Raw genomic sequence first — 20,146 nt, 5'->3', positions numbered from 1 at the left:
CAGACTTCCTAAGGGGTTGCTAAGTTTAAAAAAAAAATGTATGAAACAAATCTCACAAAAGTAGATGTTTTCTGCTAACAACTGCCATAAAAAAGCTCAGAAGGCGAATCTTCATTCCAAAAATGTATCTGTAGGAGAATGTTTTTACCCAAAACGTGTTTTGCAGGAATTTTCACTTGCAAGTGAGGTTATGTGAAGGTAAAAAACTTGTTGAAAATATAATTCTGTACATATGTGATTAACACAGTCAAGCAGCGTAAATGTATTCAACATAAGGGGAGTATCGAAACTCCCGCTTTGGCAGCTAAAGCGGGTGTGTTATTTTTGTATGGGCCTCTTCTGTCTACAATTAGGTAGACAAAAGCTCATAAGTAATCAAAGAAAATGGGTGACTAGAAAAGGGAAAGAAGGACGGAGGGTTAAAAGGAAGGATAAATGAAAGGATGCATTGGTAGGTAAAATGATGAGCGAAAGCATATATATGTGAAAGGATGGATAGGTGAAAGAATAAGTGAAAGGGTAGATGGGTGAAAGGATGTGTGGGAGGGTAAAACGATGAGTGGATGGGTGAAAGGATCCATGGGTGAATGAAAGGTTGGGTGAATGGGTGTATTGGTGATGGGATGCGCGGGTGAATGAAAGGATGGGTTATTCTGCTGTGGCTCCTCCATGATGGTGGAGGAGCGTAACCCCACTGCCTGACTCAGAGCCAGCAAATGAAAAATAAAACAATGTTCTCAAATCGTTTTACTTTTCATATGCCAGCTCTGAGCCTGCTCTGTAAAGAGGTGCGTCGCTGAGGCATGGCAGGGGAAGGGGGAGTGGTATGTGCACTCCCTAAAAGAACATTAGTGTTTGGCCAGCCCTCTCAATCCTATAGTAGAAGAGAGTCAGAGAAAGAAAATGAAAGAAAAAAGCAGTAGCTAGAATTATAGGATAGGAGAAAGACAGAGTGAAAGTGAAGGCAGCAGAGAACAAATGGTGGCAATGTCAAGTAAGCCAGCAAATATCAAAAAAGCATTTGCAATGCAATAGGTCTCGCATTTGTCAGAGTTAGAGCTATTGGCATTGTAAATGAAAATATCTTTTACCTATGTGTTTTGGTTTGGAGTGTAGTGGATGAATGAACAGAGACACAGTGTCAGCACTGACTAGAGGACTTAGAATGAGGAATTACCAACTGGACCAGAGAAGCAGCGAGCAGCACTGTCTAGAGGACTTAGAATGAGGAAGTACCACTGGGACCAGAGAAGCAGTTGCAGCGCTACCTAGCGGACTAATAATGAGGAATTATTTAATGGCCCATATGACACCAATTTAGCTGGTTCCAACTTGTTTTCTCAATGGTGGTGAAATCTAGGGCTGCACCAATGGGGACATAGTCTTCTACTGCTCTCAAAATAATGTGGTCCAAAAGCACACGGGGGGGACTGTATATTAGCCTTATTGCGGTGTATGTCCCCTTGTAATCCTCCTCTAAATTATGCCCTAAGCCTTTCGTGCAGGTGTGGCCTTGGTGCTGCACTGGTGTAAATGGTGATACCCTGTAGATAATCTGTGATGATAGCTGCCATTATTTAAATGAACTCTGTGATCATGTGACCACAGCAGGACTCGTCTGCATCTGGCTTTGTGACACAAGGACGGGAAATGGCGACACATCTTACTTCTCTCTAAATAATGTTGACATGCAAAATGAGATTTAATTCAGGCACCAAGTCAATGAGCTTTGCTGGTATTAGCCAGCCATATTTTTTCCGGACCCTGTTGTGTCAACACTTTGAAAAATAAATCAATGTGAATAGTTTGGATAAAAATGATGCTAACTAAGCTATAAGCAAAAACACCCCCGCGCCCAGTGCTAAGGACGATGACACATACTGCAGACAGAAGAAAAAGCAGCTAACGGAAACAGGCATATTTTCAAAAAGTTTCACTATTTTCTGCAAACATCATACTAAAAAACTCTCTGAAGTAACAAGGAAGCATTATTGTTTTTATGTATAGCAGTGGTGGGCCCAACATGCTACTGTCTGCAAACCCTGTCAGTATATGATCTCTGCTGAAGAGTGTAGGACTGGCACAGGTCCAGACTTCGAACTCCCAGATTAAGAATGAATCATGGACTCTCCAGACCCAGAAGTTCTTAATGATTCTTCCTATTAAATGAATCTGTAAATCCTACAGGGAAGTCCCACAGAGACGTAGCATTTCAAAGATTCTTTACCGTACGTAACCCCTGCCCTCTACCCTTTTAAAGGATTAGATCCTGCTTGACAAAATCTTATTTATATGAAGAAACTGTTTTACATTAAGATGCTTGGTGTAATCCAAAGACATGCAAATATTTGGATGCCTGCATCTCCATGTCAACAAATTATACATAAAGGGGAGATTAACTAGCATTTCGTACTTGAATACATTTGTAAAAAGAATTACATTATTGTTTTGTTTTTTTGGCTAAACATTAGCGTACTTAGATTTTTGTTTTTGAAGTGTGGGTATGAGTTTTCTGTAGCTTTGTGGCCTATGGGAGCTTCTGTTACTCACATGTCCAATAATCACATTCTAACACTAATCGTGTTTAGGTCAAGCACTCCAGAATAAAGGAAAACTGAAGCTGTGGTATACTGGACCATGGATCAACCCATGCTCTCCAGGCAGAGATGAACACACAGAGGGAAAGAGCAGCAAGGCATAGTTAATCCACCAAAGGAGACAAATCTAGTAAAAGAATAGAAAGAGATATCCTGGTGGAGGCTGCCATGCGTGCAGGGAAAGACCACTCAAAGGAATGCACACTTAAAATGGTAAAGTGGATGGTGATACCTGGGTCTGCCTATATACCTACAACATAATAAAACAGATGCTATAGGGTAGATCGAAAGAAGCGCGGAATTGGCAGAAAGGATACAGTGATCCACTCCCAAACAAATCCACAGATCTTTAAAAAGTGATCATCAGAAGCAACGGCTTTACATGAGCACCAGTTACATTACAGATGCAAGCATTTTAATGGTGTTCTAATTACACATTGTTGGACTTGGCATCTTTTGGTGTGTTTCCCCTGACTTGTTCTTTCTGACCTCCCAGTTTTTACTCTGTTTTTGCTGGTTTTGTGTCTCTGGGCACTTTATCACTGCTGTCCAGTGTTAAAGTGCAAGTGCTCCTGTTGTAAATTGTTCTTATGGATTGGTGTTTCCATGATTGACTGATTTGATTTACTAGTCAGTCCCTAGTACAGTGCACCGTGAGTGCCCAGGGCTTGTAAATCAAATGCTGCTAGTGAGCTTGCAGCACAGATTGTGCCACCCACACAAGCAGCCTGTAAATGAAACTCTGGCCTGCCATGTCGACTTGGCAAGTGCACCCACTTGCCACGCCCTAACCTCCCTTTTCTTACATGATAGTCACCCCTAAGGTAGGCCCAAGGTATCCCTGTGGGCAGGGTGCAGTGTATATGAAAGGTAGGACATGCCCTGGTGTGTGTGGCATGCCCTGATAGTGAATTAATGCCAATTTCGTTTTTCACTATTGCAAGGCTACCTGTTCCAATAGGACAGAATGGGGAGTTTGTTTATAACATCTTTTAAACATAACTGCCCCTGGGAACAAGGTAGAGACGTAACGTTTAGTATGCCTGAACTCAGAATCTAAAGATGCATCTTTTAGTGAAGGTGATTTTTACATACTGTGTTTGAAGATACCACTTTTGGAAAGTAGGTCTCTTCTTGCTCAGTCATCCAGTGTGCCTCTGCTGGGTTTTGTGGATTGACTGTCTAGCTTTGGAATGACAGAGGCTGGGGAGGAGCAGTGGGTCCAGAGAGTCTAGATGGGTCAGGGGTGGGCTGAATAGACCTGGGCTGCATTTACAGTTGGGGGAGGAGATTTCCTTTCACCTGAATGGGCCTGGGGTGCCTCTGTCAAACCTGTCGCCACCTCCTGCCAGGAAGCTGCACCAGAGAGGACAGAACTGGTTCTGGCTGGGGACAGACACTCTCTGCCTGAGAGGACAAAGAATTTTGGGCTATAAAAAGTGGGGCCCAAACCCCAAACTTTAGAACTCTTTTGGACCAAGAAGACTGCCAAGAAGAAGAGTTGGTGACGCTGTGAGGAGGAACTACCACTTTGCTGAGTGCTTTGTTGTGTTGGCCTGCTGCTTCTGTCTTCGGCAGTGAAAAGACTGGACTTGAACTTTCTACAACTTCTTTATTGAGTTCTACAAGGGCTTGAGATAGAGCTTGCCCCCTGTTCAAGAAGTCTCAGGAACAGCAAAGACTTGAAGTTCTTCTGCCATCAGGACAGGGGACTGTGTGTTTTGTGCTGCAACGGACAAAAAGCAACCCAACGCCGTCTACGATGCTGCTGCCGATTCCGTGTCCTGCAGGCTCTGCAGGGGGCACCCCCGCAACGCCGCACTGCAACCCTGGTCTAACCGATTATGCCAGCTGATGCTGCCACCAAGCTGCTGCTTGCACCGCAACCTGTGGGCACCGCACTCCGCACCGCCTTACTTCACAACATGGCCCTGGTATCCCCGACGACGCCACTCCATGCTGACATCAACACCGCTGCTTGCACCGTGGTTCAAGGGCACCGCTTGTAAGTTACAAGATGCACCGACCTCACCCCGCACCGCCGCATTGGCCTACCGGCACCATTGACTCCAGTTCATCAGCCGATGACTGCGCTTTTGCAACGATGACGCTAGTTACAAGATGCACCGACCACACCCCGCACCGCCGCCTTGGCCTACTGGCACCATTGACTCCAGTTCATCAGCCGATGACTGCGCTTCTGCAACGATGACGCTACTGCTTGTGCCGTGACCTGCCAGCTCAGTGACGAGCACCGCATCACTTTGCACCGCAGCCCTGGTCTTACCCATGCTGCTGGACGACCGTCACCTAGCCGCTGCCTGGACCATGACCTCCGGGCACCATACGCCACACCACTGCACTTTGCACAGCAGCACCCGACGCCTGTGACGCCAGCGCTCCTGACTTCAACTGCGAGGAGTTTGATCTGCAACGTGTGTGACTTCAAGGCCTGACGACTCCTGAACCGACCTCCGGAACCGACGCTTGCGGACGCCGTGCTCTCGGAGCTCAACGGGAGTTTGCCGACGCCCTGCATTTCTAAAGGTACTGTTTGCGGGTCTTCCTAACAACGTTGCTGGCCCGTGATGTCGCGGCCAGCCAGAACTGTTTGGATTTGTTGTTCACGACACTGTGATAGCCCCAGACAGAGCCATCGACTTCAAGGAACTTTATTTTGATAACTGAAGATTTCTAAGTACTGTTTTGTGGATTTTTATTGTTTTGGTCTTGTCTTAATTATATAAAAATATTGAATATTTTGAGTGGTGTCCTTTTGTAGTGCTTACACTGTATTACTGTTGGTTATGTGCAAATGCTTTACACACTGCCTCTAAGATAAGCTTGACTGCTCGTGCCAAGCTACCAAGAGGGGGAGCTGGGGTAATTTTAGGAGTGTAACTCCCTTATCCTTACTAGAAGGAAGGGTGCCAATTTAGACAAGGTGCAAACCATTGCCAACTAGAGACCCCCATTTCGAACACATATTAATTTTTAAAAGTTTGTACTGTGGGCGGTTAGCTGCCAGCTGTTCATGTAATTGCATACATTAACTTGCATACCTTGAATATACACAGAGAGCTGAAGAATGTATACACAGCTCTATTTCATCCTGTCTTAGTCATCAGTTAAATGTAAAGAAGCGGGCGTGTCCTTGTTTCCCCTTGATGATTTGCTTGTCCCGGCCAAGACACTGCTGTGATAAAAACAATTACTCATTGTTTTTAATCTTTTGCTGTCAGGCGGGGGTGAGGAGAGTAGGAGCAGGATCCTGCCGGCTGCAGCTGCACATGGCACATTTAAGGTGATAGTGTGCCAATTGCCACTGTGCCCCGGTGCTGCTGGGATGGGTTCAGGCTTTCCCTGTCCACTGAACAAATCTGCCACGTTTCATTGACTATCTTGTGCTTATTTACATAAGCAAGGTGTTTTCAATATGCTTATACGAAGGGCATAGATGGGGAGGGATGGTGAACAATGGTGTCCACTGATTTATTTAATTAACACAATGTTAATAATGTTCGGAAAAAGGGTAAAAATGGCCCATATTTTTTATACTTAATGTAACGATTTAAAATAACACCCATAAGTAATAACATTAATTTAATTAGATTATTTAAAATAAACAGATAAATATAAATTATTAAACTGCAAGCAACGGTTTATTTGAAATCAGAATGAAGTCAGCAACAGCAAGGGAGCCCATGCAGGATTAATTGACTCTGATATCATAACATAGCAATAACGTTCTACAAGAAAACACATAAACATCCAAAACGAAGAAAGTGAAACACCATTACATCACAAAGCCTACAAGCTTACCATACAAATATAGATACAAGTTTGTTAAGGTTGAACACAATTAGATTTTCTTAGGTTACATGTAAAATGGCATGGAGACATGTAATGGAAGAGCAAATCATTTCTATGCATATATTAATGCTTTTGGATTTGCTAATTAAGCATGCTACAATTGACTCTACAGTCCCTATCTTGCTCTACATTTATGTTGATGGCAATAAAAAATATATTTAAAAATAAAAGGATTTAGATAGAAAATTCCAGACATCTTCCCCTTTCAAAAACAAGCATAATCCCAGAATGTTAAGATCATATCAATCTAATTATTTGTGATCCTAAGAATGCACAGACCTTTTAAATCCAATAACTTGCAAGGTACCGTCTTGGCTCACGAACTTCTATTAACAAAGGAATCACATCAACCCAATGACCGAGACATCCTGAACCTTGTTGTAAAGAGATTCCCTGAGATGTTCAGCTTTAAACATGGGTATATTATGAACAGTGCTTTGAAGTGTCCTTGACACCTCATCATCATTTTCATTCAGACTTTTCCCACACTTGTCTGCACAAGATACATTCCATCACTGGAGATCAGCAACACACAGCAATACCATTAACATCTACCACATGTACCAGATCTCTGAACTTAGAATACCCTTTTCTGTGCAACAAAGACTCTTTATATGAACCCAATCACCCACACAAATCCTTGGAACACTCCTTTTCTTCCACACCACATCTTGTTCACATTGCATGACATTACATTTGCCACTAGGGTTCTTTTCTTCGCTACTTAACTATATCACTTGACACTTGAGTTTATGCACCTTAACTATCCAAAAGGACAAAAAGCTGAGGTGACTTTCCTTCCTATCTAACTCAAATGGATTTTTTCAAGTCACAGAATGCAGCACTGCCCTATTGTCCAGAGCAACTCTTACTGCAGACACACAATCCGCTTTGGCCTTAATGACATTATGAATTTTACCAACATTTGTTAAACCTCAATGACTACCCAATTCAGTTAAGGTGAAATAAGGTTGCATGCAGATGTTTGACCCCATACCGGTTCAATAACTTTTTCATAGATGCTGAAGTGAATTGCACACTAATATCAGTTTAAATCTTGCTTGGAACTCCTTCTTTGGCAAATAAACTCTTCAAAGAAAACAATCACACTTGACCTAGTTGGTTCTGCCACATCTGCCAGAAGTGTCTTCCACCCATCAAGACACCTAAGCACAAGAACAATAAAATGCCTCATCTGGCTTGGAGATTACAACAAACAGGGGGAGCCCTACTCCCCAGAACCTGGTGCCAATGAGCAATTTTATAGTAATTAGAACATATTAAATAAGGTGCCCACAACAGTTAAATGAAAAAACATGTGTTCTTGGAAGTTATTTCTAAGACACAAGAGCAGTACAATAGCCAATTGGTGCTCACAGAGTTTCACAAGACATACATATTAAAATAATACAGAATACAGTGTAAACAAATAGACAATGGCAGATAAAAAAGAAACACAAAGATAAGTCTGTCAAGTGACAGGAACACAACACAATATATGCTTCCTCTTAATTTGCCAAAGGAAGGCGTCAACAGCGCTTTGACCTTTGATAAATCATTAGGTCATCATCAGGAGAAAGGATCAAACGTTGATAGCAACCAATAAGGTCAATCTGAAATTGGAGACAATTGAATTTATGGGGGTGCCAGATTACTTAATGCAGACAATTTGATTGAACATAACCCGACAAATCAACTAGGATTCGTGCATGTCATGATACATGTGTAAAAATAGCAAAGACTCAAATAGTAATAGAAACCATCACTGACCTATATACTACTGAATTTATGCAATCAAAATTAAAATTAGTTTATCTAAACGTAGAAAAACAGTGCTCCAAGGAGTGCCCAAATAGTGAAAATGGGGTCAACATCTTCAATAATATATCCCCAGTGTAAAGAAGTTAGGGATAAATATACATACTTGTAAAAACTAAAGTCAATCAAAAACAAAACTCTGACTCAGAAAATTATCCATGGTCCCTACAATGAGAAATTATTTAATACAGAGACCAAAGACTAAGCTTAAGGACCAGGACTGTACATAAATAAAAAGACAAGGACTGTACATAAATAAAAACACACTCACCAAGTAAAGCATGAGTCAGGTTAATTTGGCGCATGGGGGTCCTAACAACAAATTTAAGGAAACCTCCTCCGAGTCTCAATCACCCTCCAGCATAATGCTATTTAGAAACGAAGGGTGAATTCAATTCAAATACCAACTCAAAAACTTTAAAACTTCGAGAATTGTGGGCCACTAAAGTGAGGAAACAAGTTACAGGGTGGCTAAGTCAACTTCTCTCGCAAGTGTCTCCCAAAGCAAAATGATGGAGACACGAGCGGTGCTACGTCTAAAGTAGCACTGCTCTCATAGACAGGGAAAAGAGACTGCATGTGTAAGAAGTTTGGGAGTTGGTTCAACACCTCTGCATGTTCCCTGCATTCAGAACCCCACAATTGAAGCTGGTGCTGTGACAAGGGGAACCAGGACTCTAATATGCAATATGGAGTGCGCCTCTCAGGGGAACATCGTCAACAATTATATGAAGTGTGGATTACGGACAGGGGACTGAAGTGCATTGCGCATGCACAGACCAAGAAACGCTTACAACCACTATTATAAATAGAGGGTACCATTTTTGTAAAATGGAGCATTTAACCAAATTAATAAAAACCTTGCAGAACTGGTTTGCTAAAAGGGTAGAACATGCATAGCGAAAGAACTGTAAAGATGCAAAATTGGTTATTCTGGTGTTGTTAGACCCATCAATGACAAATCTAGGTGCTTACCACCAACCTAAGGGGCCCATTGCACTGGAAATAAGGATGTGTCACATGTCATAAGCATAATAAATATGATTAGTATAAAAATACTAGACAAAGCTTGCCTAATCAAGGTGATGTAGATTTGTGATTGGCAATATTACGGTCAGGAGATTAGAATAGAAGGAACATTAATGCAGAGCCACTTTCCTCCAGTGTCTTAAGACCTTTGTTAATGCTATCACATTTCAAAATCCATCGAAATTCCACCCTATTCAACATCATCTGAATGTGCCTACCCCTTATTGGTTTCAATAAGGTTCAATAACATGCCATCTGATTCCATTAAAAAAGTGTCTATGCTCTAGAAAGTATGACACCAAAGGGGCATTAAGAGTTCTAAAACATATTCAACATTTATGTAGTGACAGGGGAGGTTTTGTGTTTTTTTGAATTGTCTGTCCTACATAAATATGGTCACAAGAACACCAGATAGCATAAACCACATTTTGAGAGTTACACTTAGTATGATCTCACAAACTGTGAACAATGTTGGCATGTAGAAATTGCTTGGTTTAAACACCAGGGTTTTACTGTGGAACAATACAATGGGATATATGTGTTAAACATTTTAGTAATCAAAAACGGTTGCAGCTGAGGCCAGTCCAAATGGCATCTGGCAAAACTGAAAAGTACCATCAGGAGTTAAAAATGCAAACAGATGTCAAGAATCTATGTCTAGTCTGAAGAGCAATTTTGACCGATTCACAGCAGTGATGAGGTCCTTAATATAATGTAGAGGAAAGGTATTCACCCAAACGGCATTGTTTAGACATCACAAGTCAATGCACAAACATAACTTGCCTGCCATTTTTTTTAGCCAGAACGACAGGCAACAACCAAAGAGTAGCGTCAACATTCTGAAAAACACCATCTTCCTGCATGGTCTCAATAGTCTTGTTCTCCCCCCACACATCCACATACACACACACACTGTGAAAAACATTGCGAAGATGGTGTTTAACAGGAACACTTCCCTCTTCAAGATAAAAATGATGCACAAAATATTTGACATTACAAATCCTTTCCACAAAAACTGGTCCAAACTCTATACACAAATAATAGATTTGGCATCTATGCAAGTTACAGGATATGTCTCACCAGGTCTTTTCACCATTCCAAAATGAGCTTGAGGCCACCACATTTACACTATTTTGAGCAACTTACACTTTGCCATGTACTCATTTGTTAAATCGAATTTCTACCCAAAGTAGCCCAAGTCTGTAATGCTGCCATCAAAAACTGTGAGAACCATATCCAAAGGTAACAAAGTCTTTTTTGCTCAGAAGTTCTTGTACTTCTGATATAATAGTACTTTTAGCCCACAAATCTAGTAATTAAAATATACTAATGTTATCAATATCAATAGTGATAGATATACATGGGTGACTAAAGGTTGCATGTCCTTGCACACTGCCTATGCCTAATTCTTCAACAGAAAGAACTAATTAATTTAACCTTTTTCCTACAGAATTGTTTTCTCAACTGATTCCTCCTGATCAACTGTTCTACTAATATTCAATAACTTAGCACCGCTACACACCTATTCAAAATGGCCTTTTTTGTTACAATTCTAACACTCCAGCCCTGAGGCCGGACAATTCTTAAAATTGGAGGTATGCGTAGGTGAACCAAACCTAAAACACTGAATTTTATCTACAGGATACGTATAACTCCATATACTGACATTATTGTTACACCTACTGAGTGTGTGTTATTTATTTACAGTAGCAACATGGGTTATAGAATAAGGAGTGCATGTAGTTGTGAATTTTCTTGCAGACTTTCAATGCTCTTTGCTATGTCTACTGCCACATCTAAGATAGGATTGTTCAAAGCCAAATGTCTTCCTAAAACCTTCATAGAATGACATCTTAACACCAGGTGTTAGTATATAATTTGGGACATAAAACCTTCAATATCACAATAAGAGGATAAAACACTCAAGGCTGTTATAGATGAATCCATATAACCAGTAGGTCCCTGCACTCTTATAAGGAATCTGTGGCGAGAAATCACAATGTTGACTTTACATTCAAAATATGTTTAAAGCTTCTTCACAGGTACTTGATATTTATCTGTTGCCTCATCTTCTGATGGCGTGTACTCAGGTAAGTGATATTTTGACCGCAACTCCCTAAATGATAACACTGTAAATTTATTTTCCTATTTGCTCAAACCTATGTCCATCAGTAACCCCTAGATATGGGTTGAATGAACAGAACCAAAATCTCCCCTTCAGCCCAGGTTTTACAGGTTCTTGACAGTGCATGCCGTGCTCAAGCCACTGCAAACAATACAATAAGTGCTGTTGGTTCGAGGGCCTTTGCACATGCTAAAATGATCCACTTGAGAAGCACAATGCAGAGCTAGCAAACAGAGGCAAGTTTGCAACAGGGGACCGTTACTTAATGCTTGCGCTCTCCTTAATTAAGAAATAAATACAGCTGACTAACTCATGAATCTAGTACAATTATGTACTATTGACAGCAGGAGTAAATTCAACCGTTGGGCTTCCACAATGCAGGTAAGGAAAAACTCCAATGCACTTTTCACAGGCAAAACAGTAATAGCAGTCCATTGACTTAGGTTTGTAAATCCTGAGTCAACTCGTTGCCAAATGTGAAGTTAAGCAATGCGACCAAACAGCGTATTGAAAATGCAGGAAGTAGTTTAATTTAACACAGAATTGCATCAACTACAGCAATGGAGTCCCCACAAGATCAACTGACCCTGGTTCATTACATAATGATAAGGACATTATAGTGAACATGTAAACATCTAATAGGAATAAAGTGTAACACTATTACATCACAACTCACCCTAAGCTTAGCATAAAAATATAGATACAAGATGCCACACATCTTGTAGTGCTGAAAGCTGGAAATGCAAATTCTTATTATAGCTGCTCAGAGCAGCAGGGGAGCCGTCTGGCATCTAAAAGTTCTATAAGTGCCCTATGATAGAGGCATGATGAGGCTGGGGAGGCCTGCTTAATTAAGTAAGTCATCTTTTCTTTTTTTAATGGGATGCTACACAAATTAAAGGAATTACCGAGAATCCAGCCACTCTCATGGGGCATTAACTTTTGCGAGCTAATAGTGGAGAAATGCTCAATGGTGGTTATCTTTTTTCCAAAGCTTCCAACTTCAAATGAATTTAACTTTAACATGCATGATTTCACTTGCAATCTTCTCATGAAAAACAGCACATCGCTGCCTTCCTGGTAACTGGAGCTTTGGAGGCAGTGATGCTTGTACAGGTCTAATGGTGCTGGGTTGGGGTGGGAGCACTCAACATTTAAAAAATACACATAAAACAGAATTAACAGCAATGTGTGTGTGAACTTTTTTTAAAGTAGTTTGCAACCACTGTATTCTCTGTGCTAATGCCACTGCTAGTGGACAACCTCTACAGCCAATGCCAATGGCTGAAAGGACCTGTCCAAAGGCTACTCTCCCTAACTCTATGTATGTGTACAAGGTGTGTGTTCTGTGTGTGGGGTGAATCATGACATGAGCTTTCATCAGACAGCTAAAGCTGTCTTTCTGAGAGATCTAAAAACCGAGGTAATAGAAAGATGATACCATGACCCGCATTACTTATTTAGTGGAGGGTTAAATTTATAATATCGCCCATTTACATTGCTTACTTTTTTCAGATGTATAACTTTCAGCTCCAGGTGCTTCCCAATAAGTGACAAAAACATTCTCATCAATTAATTTCGTAGTTCACTACGTGATCACCACTTTTTGATATCATATGACCCAAACTACTGCATTAATAAATATTTATTTCCTTCTGCTTTAATTAGTGCCAATTAGTATTTAAGTAAATCTGACCCATTTTACGTTTAGAGAAATTATGTATCTTCCGAAAATGCTTGTTGATTTACATTTTCCTTATGTAATTAGTATAAATTTGCAGGTTTGCATCCCTTCTACTTCATTTGAGCCTTTTTTACACGCTTACAAAATAGCATCAATTTTAAGTTGTTCCTGTTTTCAGGCCTGGTTTGACAGTGCAGCTGTCTGCAAGACTGTAAGAAATTGAGTTATTGGTTGAGGAGGAAAAACCCCTTCTCAAGTAACAGCCACCATCCTTGTCAATCTAAACTGCAAAAGTCACTACATTTACCTATGCTGAACCCTCTGGTAGCTGGACTGAAAAGCAGTCAGACTTAACTTAGAGGTAGTGTATAAGTATTTACACAGCACACAAACAGCAATAAAGTGAAAACACAACACAACAATAATCCCACACCAATTAAAGAAAGTAGAGAAACATTTAATAAAAAACACCAAGGTAGGAAGGTAGGATCTGATTGCATGGTTACCACCACGTTTTGCCTGGTGTTTTGTTGGTTTTTGACTAGTCTGACTGGGATCCTGCTAATCTGGACCCCAGTCTTTCTGCTTCTCCCAAAAATGTTATACCTGTTCTTAGGTAAACTTCAGATTGGATATTGAGGTACCCTTATCAGTCCCTAGCATATGGTACCCATGTACCCAGGGCATAGGTACCACAGAGGCCTACCATGGGCTGAAGCATGTATTATGCCACCCATGAGAGGCCGTGCAAAATGGAACTACAGGTCTGCCATTGCAGCCTGTGTAAGCTGGTGCTTGCACCACTTACTATAGATATAGGTTTACTATATCTATAGGTCACTACACTTAAAACTTATAAGTCGTCCCTATAGCAGGCCTTAACAATCCTGAAGGCAGGGAGCTGGGCTTTACGTGAAAGGGTGCCTATGCATGAGCAGAGCCCCTCTGCAGCCTTCGGAGACCATTCTCCCGGGTTGTCTGTGACTCAGCCAGACATATAGGTAGAGGTTCATTATAACCTCGCGGTAAGTGCTATCTCGAAAACGGCTGAAACAAAACATGTCGTTTTTGGTATCAAACACCTTGGAATCATACCTCCACACCGGTAACCGGTGTGGGAGGTATGATTCCACCCTTCTGAAGCAAGCTTCGTGGGGTCACTGGTCGGTCCGGTGCCAGCCTTCTCGACCCGGCCAACACAAAATGGTTGATGCCGGCCAGAGACAACTTTCTGCCCTCCTGCTGCTGAGCCTAGCTTGAGCAAGGGAAGGCAGGACAATAGGTATCCTGTACCAGGGAGGTGTGACCACCTCCCAGACAGGATTCAGTGTATTGGGGCGGGTGGGTGCACTTTCAAAGTGCCTGAAAGTCTGCACAAGGGGCACACTTGGTGTCCCTGTGCATAGTCCGGCTCAAACCAGTTCTGGCAGCCGTTGGCTCCTGCTCTGGCACTGAAATGGACAAAGGACACAGGAGTATTCTCCCAACTGTCCAGACCCTTCCCTATGAGGATCCCCTGAATCTGTCCAACCCTCTCCCGTGGGTACATAAGGGCTCACCTGGCTGTAGGACCTTAGATTTGACGTGCACAAGATTCTGAAACAAGAAACCACTGACCTTCGACCATCTGGACTTCGACTGGGCCCAACATCGTGTCCCTCTCTGTCCAAAGCCTCGTCTGTGCCCGTGCCCCATACAGACTCCATGCAGGACCTATGGAGCATCAAGGACAACCGAAGAATCTCCCTTGGAGTGAAGAAGTCACCCCCCTGCATTCGCAGGCTCCATAATGTAACTGATCAGTCTGCTGATCCTGAGCTCCTGCAAACTCCGAGGGCTGCAGCAACACAGGAGGGAAGTTCTGATGTTCTTTGAGGTTGATATGCCCTCTCACTGCGTTTGAGGCCAGCATCCCTTTTGGGGACCACATAACTTGAACCCCTGTGCACCGCATACTTTTGTAAGTGCATATGCTTGTTGGCAATTTCCGAGCTTGTGCTTTGGACTTTGAGTAGTCCTGATCCTGAGCAGTATTTCCACCAAAGAACTCCGGCCTCCTCGCACAGATCTTGCTTGATGTCCCCTCGCAACTCCTGGTCATTCGGCCTGTGGGTCCCCCGGAGGGTCATATTGAATTCTGTTGGGCTTTTCCTGGCTGCTCCAGACATTCCCTGACTCTCCATGGCTTGGTGAGTCCCCTGGACCATGCTGGTCCACACTGTAACCTGCTTGACCTGCCTGCGTGGGTTACTGTTGCCAAGGCTTGTTGGTGCTCCACCCAGACACTGACCCTCAGCACTCAACATCCTTCATGGGACAGCTCGCATCTACCTGTTGGTTGTGCTCAAAGTCTCCTGGTCCTCGCAAGCTACAGAATCAAGCATCCCTTCTTTGCACCTGAAACATCTGACATCGGTGGGCATTCGTCTACTGAGCCCCTGCTCACCCTGAAGCGACCCAGACTCTGTCCCCTCTGCTTTCAGGTTCCTTCCACCGCAAATCCACCCTTGGATTCCCACTGACACTTTCTTCCTTCCCGGCAGCATCTCTCCTTTGACGCCTCCACTGAAAATGATGGCGGTTTCCACCACCACTTCAGGCCTATGCACCTGGCTTCCCTGGGATAGGAAACTCGGTTTCTCTGGTATCCACGGGTGGGGTGGCTCTCCAATCTCAAAATTTACAAAGGGTTTCCTCGAAGTCCACCGAGAAGGATCCTTAAACTTTAAAACTGTAACCGCGACTTCCCCTATAGAATTGTACGGAGCTCGCGGTCGTGTTACCACACTGCACCCATCCTCTGTTGGGTCCCTATCTACTCATCTTGGGTTGTTCCTTGGGGTCTCAGCGATTCTGTGTTCTAGACACTGTCTCGACTCAAGTCATGGTTCTTATACCACTATTTTAGTATATGGTTTGGTCTCCCGCTGGAGCCCACTGTGCATTGTGCTACTTACGACTGTTTCTTTGCTAAAGAATTGTGTGCTTTGTGGTGTACCCTCATGTTGAGGATACAAGAGAGTGTTATATAAATAAATACATATTTTTACAACTACTGTGTGGTTCTCCTTTAATTTAATTAATACAAAAGGTGATATTCTGGTAAAACAAGCTGCTTTACATTCCTTCAAGATTAAGCCTGATCGCTGCTCCCCACATCCACCACTAGGATAGCTTTCTAAAGGTTATCTTTGACATCATACATCATAAAGAGCATTTGGACTGGTGAAAGCTGCCCACTTTAATTAGTGGACAGCATAAATCCAGGCCAACTTCTCACAACCAACATTAATTAAATCCAATCAGTATAACCGGAGATATGAATTTGTAAAGTTTTTAGTGCCTATATCAAAGAGCCAACAATGGGTATCTGGTCATATGAGATTGTAGTCGAATGTTAAGCCCCACCACAATGGAAAGCTGGTTAAATGCATGGATTGGGTTGAGCCCAGTCTCTACTTACTTTCGGATTTAGAAAATTTCATGAAGAAAGATCCAGGAGAACGTTGGTTCATTGGGGAATGACAACTGACGGTGTCCGAGGAGGAGGAATCCTTCTCGTGGAGCTGCTCGACGAGGTTGAGGGGAAGATGTCTACCTTCGCACTTAGACAGCTTTTTGGAAGTCAAAGATCTCCAGTGGGACAACGCTGCGGGCTGTAACCAACGAGCGCTTCATGAGGCTGAATACCTTTGCTGAGAGGTCCCGTTGACCAGGATTTACTGCTGCAAAGAAGAAAGTACTGCAAAGTCAGGCCGTCCGGCAATGCACCTCGGGTGGATGAGCTGGAAGATAGGTCTTGATCTTCTGTCAGTTGTCCAGGCACTTTGTGTTGAAATTTCTTCTCAGTGCCAAGTATAGTGTTAGGCAGGAGCAGTATTACAAACACCACTACCAAGGATCCATTACCTGGGGAGAAAGCACCATGTGGGGTGTTAGGACTCACTCTAACAGAGGACAGCTGTGGAGTTAAAGGTCTCTAAAACTTGTTATATCTTTATTGCTCACACAGAAGGTCAGACAACTATCCCTTGGAGTCCCTTCTGGTGATCCTGGGATCAAGGAAGGGATCCAGGTCTCCTTCAAGCTGCAAGGCAGTCCTCTGGTAGAAGCAGGGCAGTCCTCTAATGGTCCTGGGAGTACTTCTGAAGTTTTCCACAGGGCAAGGAGTGCACTAAGGAGTTGTTCTGAGGATCAAATATTTATACCAGATACCAGCCTTTGGAGGGGAGTGTTCCCCATCTCCATACCACCCCAAATCTAGTTCTGGAAAGGTCTTCCCCTCCCTTGCCAAGGCTCCAAGAAGTCTGGGGTGACAAAAGACTAGTGGCATGTACCTTTGTGTGTGATAGAGACAAGCCCTGTGACGTTTAAGTGGGACAGGGAACAGCTCTGCCAGAAGGGACGGCCCTGCCAAAATCTAGCCCCATTTTGTCCTACTGTCTAGGGGGACTACACAAAACCCAATAGCAGAGACATTTGCAGTCATGTGACCCAGAACACTCACAGAAGGTTTAAATGATTAGGAGAAGGAAATACCGACTTTCTAAAAGTGGCATTGTCAGAATTGTAACCTAAAATCCGACTTTTCCATTAAAGAGAATTTTAAAGTACAATTTGTTTGAGCCTAAACATGGCAGCACTACCTGCTCCTAATCAAAAGTTAGCAGTTACTAAATGTAATAAGGCCACCAAGCATTATACAATGTGAAAGATAGGCCATACAGTAGTGAAAAACAAATTTAGGAGCTTTTCACTACCAGGACATGTAAAGCTTTATACCATGTGTCCTGCTTTTTAAATACAATGCACCCTGCCTTATGGGCTTTTAGGGCCTACCTAATGGGTGACCTATATGTATTAAAATGGAAGGTTAAGACGTGGAAAAAGGGTTTATTTTACCAGGTCAGATTGGCAGTTTAAAATTGCACTACTATAGGTTGCAATGGTGGGTCTGAGACATGTTTTAAAGCGCTACTTTAATGAGTGGCACAATGAGTGCTACACGCCCACTAGTAGCATTTAATTTATAGGCTCTGTGTACACGTAGTACCATATACCCGGGACTGAAGTGAACTACATTTTCCAATCAGGTGTAGAGAGAGAGCATAAGCTCATTAGCACTGGTTAGCAGTGATAAAGTACACAGAGTCCTAATGCCAACAAAAACAAATTCAGAAAATAAGAGGGGTGAAGGAAAAAACTTTGGCGGTGACCCTGCAGAGAGGGCCAAGTCCAACAAAGACCTATTGTTGTTAGTGTTTCCAAGTATATAGGGCCCAATTCACAAAGGCAAACTGAGAAGAAAGTCTAACTTTATAACTCTCGGTATTCAAAAAGGGCATTTACGAGTCGTAGTTAGACTTTTGTCGCAGTTAAACTTAAGTTTTGGTCTTAAGTTTAACTGAGACCAAAAGTTCTGGTGTCAGTTAAACTTGAGACCAAAACTTACATTCAAATCAGACAAAAGTCTAACTTTATGACTCGTAAATTACCTTTGTGAATACCAAAAGCCGTAAAGTTAGACTTTCATCTCAGTTTAACTTTGTGAATCAGGCCATAGAGAGTGGGCTTTTTAGCTGCCCACACTTTTTCGCTGCCCTCCCACTGCATGCGATTGGCTGTTTGGAGAATTATCGCACACCATATGCAATACTTACATTGAAATGCATGAGGGACCATTTTACATCTTAAAAGTACACAGAATCAACACTAATAAAAGTATTTATCTCATAGCTGCATTGTATACAGAAAGAAATTGCATTAAGTTGTGCTCTTTATACCTTGAAATACTTTCCTGCACTTGCTTTAATGGAATTTGATCTTTGAGCTACTCTGCTGGGCCAACTGAATTACTCAGCCTTCCAGCTCTGTGCTCCAAATGAACAACAGATCCGCCCTGAGAAATTAGCCATCTCCTGTGAGTGGAAGGTGAAGTTGAGAAACCTTCATAAGGTAATTAACTGACAATGCACCCTGCCTTATGGGCTTTTAGGGCCTACCTAATGGGTGACCTATATGTATTAAAATGGAAGGTTAAGACGTGGAAAAAGGGTTTATTTTACCAGGTCAGATTGGCAGTTTAAAATTGCACTACTATAGGTTGCAATGGTGGGTCTGAGACATGTTTTAAAGCGCTACTTTAATGAGTGGCACAATGAGTGCTACACGCCCACTAGTAGCATTTAATTTATAGGCTCTGTGTACACGTAGTACCATATACCCGGGACTGAAGTGAACTACATTTTCCAATCAGGTGTAGAGAGAGAGCATAAGCTCATTAGCACTGGTTAGCAGTGATAAAGTACACAGAGTCCTAATGCCAACAAAAACAAATTCAGAAAATAAGAGGGGTGAAGGAAAAAACTTTGGCGGTGACCCTGCAGAGAGGGCCAAGTCCAACAAAGACCTATTGTTGTTAGTGTTTCCAAGTATATAGGGCCCAATTCACAAAGGCAAACTGAGAAGAAAGTCTAACTTTATAACTCTCGGTATTCAAAAAGGGCATTTACGAGTCGTAGTTAGACTTTTGTCGCAGTTAAACTTAAGTTTTGGTCTTAAGTTTAACTGAGACCAAAAGTTCTGGTGTCAGTTAAACTTGAGACCAAAACTTACATTCAAATCAGACAAAAGTCTAACTTTATGACTCGTAAATTACCTTTGTGAATACCAAAAGCCGTAAAGTTAGACTTTCATCTCAGTTTAACTTTGTGAATCAGGCCATAGAGAGTGGGCTTTTTAGCTGCCCACACTTTTTCGCTGCCCTCCCACTGCATGCGATTGGCTGTTTGGAGAATTATCGCACACCATATGCAATACTTACATTGAAATGCATGAGGGACCATTTTACATCTTAAAAGTACACAGAATCAACACTAATAAAAGTATTTATCTCATAGCTGCATTGTATACAGAAAGAAATTGCATTAAGTTGTGCTCTTTATACCTTGAAATACTTTCCTGCACTTGCTTTAATGGAATTTGATCTTTGAGCTACTCTGCTGGGCCAACTGAATTACT

At 42.3% G+C, this 20,146-nt stretch overlaps 1 protein-coding gene across 6 annotated transcripts in view; it reads right to left on the bottom strand.

The window, feature by feature from the left end:
• Positions 1-20,146, bottom strand: part of P2RY12 (purinergic receptor P2Y12) — a 497,887-nt gene that overhangs the window by 3,819 nt on the left and 473,922 nt on the right. The window lies entirely within an intron of this gene.

This window comes from Triturus cristatus, chromosome 11, assembly GCF_964204655.1.
Source record: "Triturus cristatus chromosome 11, aTriCri1.1, whole genome shotgun sequence".
Lineage (NCBI taxonomy): Eukaryota > Metazoa > Chordata > Amphibia > Caudata > Salamandridae > Triturus > Triturus cristatus.
The sequence above is the reverse complement of the archived record's forward strand: the minus strand, read 5'-3'. Positions and strand labels throughout refer to the sequence as shown.